Genomic DNA, 6,106 nt, shown 5'->3' on the forward strand with positions numbered 1-6,106 from the left:
GAATGTCTTTAAGTTTTGCCCAGGTGGATCTCTTTTTTTTTTTTTTCCCTCCTTTTTGGTGATCATTTAAAAAAAAAAAGTAGCCACTGGTTAAATTTCGGACTTAATATGGCAGAACAGGTACAATTTTTAGTAAATAGCACATATATTAGGAAGTTCAAAGGAACTAACTTAAAATAATACTTGTCATCAGGAAAGTTACCATAAAGTAATAGTTTGATGGTTCATGTTTTTCTTATCCATTGACTTTAAAATCAGATTCATTAAATGTAGAAGTCAGTACATGTGGAATAAGTGCTCTAAAATTTTAAGTTTCATATAATGTTTGCATAGCAAGCTGTTTCATCTTCAAGACTCTAGGAATTAAGATCTGATCAGAATTCAGCTAAAGGGCAGTTATTTTCAATAAAGACTGAGGCAGAACAAGATATTGCATGCTTTTGAGATTAAAATTCTATAATGGTATCGTTACTAACGCTTGTGAGGATATTAAGCATCTCAGCAGAATATAAGCAACACGATACCAAATTGCTACTTTTACAGCCTCATTTTTTTTTAAAAAAGCTACATTCTCGAACAACTTTTCTACTTTCCATATGCCTCCTGCCCACCTTTAATTTGGCAACAGATATCTCATAAGTAACACAGCTAAGGGAGAATTTTAAAACGCGTCTTTTAAAAATCAAGTTAAAGGCGGCTGTGTAAGTGCTAAGCACAGAGAGCATGCACCCGATTCCTTAGTGTGCCCTCAAGCCTGACAAAAGCACAAGGAACAGTTTGATACACTTTTAAAAAGTTTCTGAAAACAAAGCTGTTTATGGATCATATTTCTCTTGAGAAAAGGATAGCAACAGAATATATTGCTTTCATTGATAAGTATTTGTAGTACATATGGTTTTATTTTATTTTACTTACTAATTCTTATTCTCTAGAAAGCTGTCTCCCCTATGGCAAAGTGAGTTCTTCATGTCTCCTTGTTATTGTGTGCACATCTGCAGCATAGCCCAGTTTGAAATATTTATCTGGTTGTCAGCCCTCCACAGAGGCCTGCATCTTACCATGCCTCCCAACCTCCAGACCACACAGGGACTTGGAAGCACAGTTTCTTTAAGCACCTTGTATGAATATGGATGAGATTAGACCAGCCCCTCTCTTGCTCCTACTTACATGGCTTGAAGATGATGAAGATGTGGTTCTGCCAGTTTTACCACATTCTTTCTTTCCTGGTCCTCTCAGTGTTGAGCCTTACAACACTCAGGGAATTAGGAAGAAGATTTTCTTTTTTTCCAAAAGAGTTAGTGGAAATTCAAGAGTTGTACCTCGTTTTCAAGTTCATCCATCTCCAATGGAATGTTTTTAATGAAAAGATAAAGAAAATGGATGTGATCTTCAATAGCACATCCCTATAGAAAGTGGATGTGGTTTATACCAAAATCATAATTCAGATATATAAAAAGGTGCCTTTTTAATTGCCCTTGTTTATCCATTATGATCTTAGAAAGAAAACTAAGCAAGCAAGCTTCTGCCTATTCTATAGTAATATTTTATTATATGATTCGTATTTTTGTGGTGGGGAAGTGGGATGCTCCTGACAGATATTAAAGGTGGTAGCTGATTGTATTTTACCTTTAAAGGTTTAGAACTTTATAAAATGCTGACTTCTGCTATCTATTTCTGAAACATTCTTTGTGGATTTATATATAGTTAAGATGTAATAAATGCTAATTTGGGGATTTAAAATATCTATTGTATGATAGAATGATTATATTATGAGACTGAATTCACTACATAAGATGAACTCCATAAGTTAATTATACTTTTGCATCTGATAATCTGAAAGTGACTAGACAGGGGTTGTTTTGGGTCATATGACATGATGATGATAAAACTTTAGCTAAGTAAGAAGCTAGGTAAACTAACTTAGGGATGCTGAAATGAGAATCTCTTTCTGAAGTATTCCATGCCCTTTAAGACCCTTTTGAGCAACTATTGATGATCAAAAAAGTCAAGACATTGTATGATTTTTTATTTTTTTATGGTCATCATTCCATGAAACTTAGACTCCTGGAATCCACAAACCTGGAAGGATCCCTGGCACGTATTCTCCCTGGTTGTCCATATTACTTCAGTATATTCATGGGAATTTCATAGGCTCTTTTGTGTTTGATATGTGGTATCCAGTTTGCATAGTATAAACTGTAATCCAATTGTTGTTAAGAATGATTTACTTTAAAGAGAAAAGAGAAAACTGCTCCCCAGGCCCATTCTTGAGTGTCCCTACCATGAATAGCTGAGCATTTTGGAAGCAGCACCCAGTATGTAATGGGCATGATATGTGTGGAATTGTCGGTCTGTGATATAAATGCACATTTAATCATTGTGTAGCTTGACTCCTGATTGCTTCAAAATATGTAGTGTTATGGTGGATTAATTTGTGAGATTGTACTAACTTTGAGAGCATAACAGTTGTGAAGGAAACAATGGTTTTCAAATGAAGGGGCTTACAGAATTATATGATGTTATTAATATAGTTTGGCTTTTGTTATACAAATTGTTAACACCAGCTATTAAAATATATTTTAGTAGAAAGGCTTTAATCATGTTTTTTTCCTCTACACTGTGAATCTTTTAAGCCTTGGTGGACTAGAGAAACATCGTGCTGCCCAAAGGACTAACCTATGCAAATGAGTTCACATTTCAATGGATGTTACAGTAAATGTGTAACAAGACATACTTTCTCCTGCATTGAAATAACACATTAAGCCTAGCCTCCAATATGTATAGTGTAGTCACTCACAAACCGACCATACTCATTTAGTATTAGTATTTGTTTCAAAGTAAATCTCTTGTTTCAAAGTAAATCTATCGAAACTACTTGAACAATGTTAGAATAAAAATGACAAACGGGTATATGTTGGCCATGGGTCCCTGCAAGTGGTCTCTGATGGTAGAACTGTGTTCTCACATGCACTCTCTTTAGGGTCTAAATATTCTGTTTCCTCTTTCTGTATTTGTAAAACATTATAATGCATTAATTTCCTATTACCCATTTGGTTTGCTTAAATAAATGCAGGATATAACAAAATGGTTCTACTTCTTGACTGTCACCGTGGTTTCTCGGAGCACAAGTCACTAGACACAGGGTCACTACCGAACCCGACTATAGCCTGGGTATTGGGTTTTAAACTCCTGTTAAACTGCATCAAAGCTGAATGCTGGTTTGGGCCAGTCATTTCAAATACGCCCCCCTTCCCCAACCCAGAATGAACTTAGTTTTAGGTGATAATAATATGATGCTTTTTCAAGCTTAGTATCTTACTGATTTCATATCAAAGTACTACAATCATGCATCATTGTAGTTAACTTCTTTCAGGATTGAATTCCTCACATGTCCTCACTAATACAATTCTAATTTTCTTGTATTCGTAAGATGAAAGAAACAGCTTGGAGCAAAAAAAAAAAAAAAAAAAAAAAAATGCACAAATTGAATACATGAAGTGGAAAGATACTCTGATCTCTCTGCTAAAAATGGCTCATTTGTTGTAGAAAATAATTGCTTCCCTCCTCCAATTTTCCCATAGTTGAAAAAGTGAGTTCCTATTTTTGCCCTCATATAAATTTCAGTAGATTAGGTCTTAGCCTTATCATATTATTTTGTAAAAGTTCCTCTTTAGTGCAAAGTCCTTACTAATTGTAAACTAATAAGCTTTATGGATAACACCTGCTCTTAGAATAAACACTTCAACCAATTCTTGAATTTCCTGTTTTTTATATGTCAAAAGTATGAATTGTATATTTCATGTATTATTAATCAGACTCATGATATTTGAAATTACAAAGCAGCACAGTTACTATTTATTTGAAGAATTTCCTATCTTTTTCTGCCTCCAAGACTTTTTTCTTTCATGATTATAAATTTGCTCTTTGAAACCCTGGTGGCGGAGGAAATAATTAACTTAAGAAGATTTTTGCTTTTCCGACCTTAAAAACGTTAGGTTTAGAATGTACAGTGTTTATGACTTTATCGTGCTACCTTATAAATTTGTGAAGTTGGTGTTTTGTATAATTGAGATGTGAATGATCATCAGAAACCTACCAAAACAGTGTTCTACAAAAACACTCAGACATAACGAAATGAAAAGTAGATAAAAGCAAAGTTTTGTTCCTTTGTTTATGTAATCTGCTTCTCCTACTCAGAGAGGTTGAGTAAGGGTTTGTGGTGGCAGAAAACTGGACATGGTCCAAGGGTGAACGTCAATTTTTTTTTTTCTGTAGTTCCAAGAAAAGTTCTCAGGCCTTTGTCTATTATATTTGTATTTGGAAGCAGTAAAGTTTGGATGAAAAAATAGAATGAGGAAATGGATTTAGAGGGTAAAAAGTCAATATTAGAACAAAGGACCTAGTTGCTGATTTTTGTGTTTATATCATGGCATTTTGATCTTTGTGGCTTTTTTCCCCCGCCCTTGGAGTAGTGAACATAAAAGAAAATAGTAGGACTGAAATAGAGAAATGAGCAGAATCTGAACTCCTCAAACTTCCTTTTGGGACGACAGGGAACTTTAGTTATCAGATTGATCTGCCAATGAACTCGTTTGTGATTCTTGCTTCAGGACTGCCACCCTTCTTGCCTGTTTCTGGGGGGAGGTTGCTGTCCAAGGCCATGTGTCCCAAATCAATGTTCCTTAGGTATGAATAGCCAGGTTCTGTCCCACACCATATCAGTTCTCTGGTCACAGCTGACTAGATCAATGTGGCACAGGGGCAAGGGTGCCTGAGCCTGTCCAGACCTCCCGGAAGAGACCTGAGTTCAATATTCAGCACAGGTTGGTTAAGTGGTTGTATTAGTAAGAACTGAGACACAGAGAGAAAAACTGAAGGAAGCACCATCTGTGATGGAGCAGAAATTATGAGTGAGAAAAAGCCGGGAGATGGGGAAAGATATTTAGAGAAGACACAGGAAAATGTCATGTAGGTGGCTGTCAGTGGCAGGGGCTGTGGAATGATGGGAGGAAATGGAGTCTCATTAATGGTGGGTCCTTCTTGGAGCCACCAATTCCTGCTGCTCAGGAAGTGCCCACGTGACTTCCTAGGCATGGCAGCATTGCCCACCTTGGAGGTCACCTCCTGTGCTGTCCCTGCATGTCCACAGGGCCCCCTTGTGAGGCCAATCGCTACATACATTTCTTTCCATTTTTGTACGTAAACCTTCTCTTCCTTTAGGTGTCTTTGAGGGCTTCTCTGCCTTGTCATTTCAGAAACTTGGCTAACAAAGCCCCTATATATCCACTGTCACAAGCTATAGGTTTTATGTTTTAATATTTGACAGATGAAATAACTTGACAAGGAAGATTACTTGACAAGGAAGAAATTTCCCAAATGTTGAAAAGATGTGCACTATGTCCTCCCAAGGAAATACAAGATAGCAAATGTGACTGAAAGGCCAGTTGCATTATCTCAGTTAAAATGTCACATGGGTTGACATCAAATTTTACTGTTGTCTGAAGTTTTATTGTTTTTTTGTGTGTGTTATCTTATTTAAAATTTATTTTTCTCTTTCCACATTTTTTTAATCGGTGCATAGCATAATAGTTGCACATAATGATGGGATTTGTTGTTATTTATACATACATGCACACAATGTAACAATATAAGTTGGCCAATCTTACTCCCGAGCACTTCCCCACTCCTTCCCTACCTCCCATTCTATGGTCACTTTCCTCTACTGAACTCCCTTTTATTTTCTTGTTGTTGTTGTTGTTCTTATTAGTTATAAATAATGGTAGAATGTATTTTGACATATTCTACATATATGAAGCATAACCTCATTCTTCTGTTTGTACATGATGTAGATTACATTGGTTGTGTAATCATATATGCACATAGGATAGTAATGTCCCATTCATTCTACTATCTTTCCTATTCCCATTCCCCTTCGTCTAATTCAGAGTACTTATATTCTTCCCTATCCCTCCTGCTCCCCAGAAAGTGATTTCAGTTAGTAGTTTGAAGGTGATTTCCTTGGCCCTGTGTTTGGTATCAATAATTAATATCAAATAGATTTAACATTCATCTGTAGGTATATGCAAAGAAACAATTTGAGGACTTA

This window comes from Marmota flaviventris, chromosome 12 (assembly GCF_047511675.1).
Source record: "Marmota flaviventris isolate mMarFla1 chromosome 12, mMarFla1.hap1, whole genome shotgun sequence".
NCBI classification, from domain to species: Eukaryota; Metazoa; Chordata; class Mammalia; order Rodentia; family Sciuridae; genus Marmota; species Marmota flaviventris.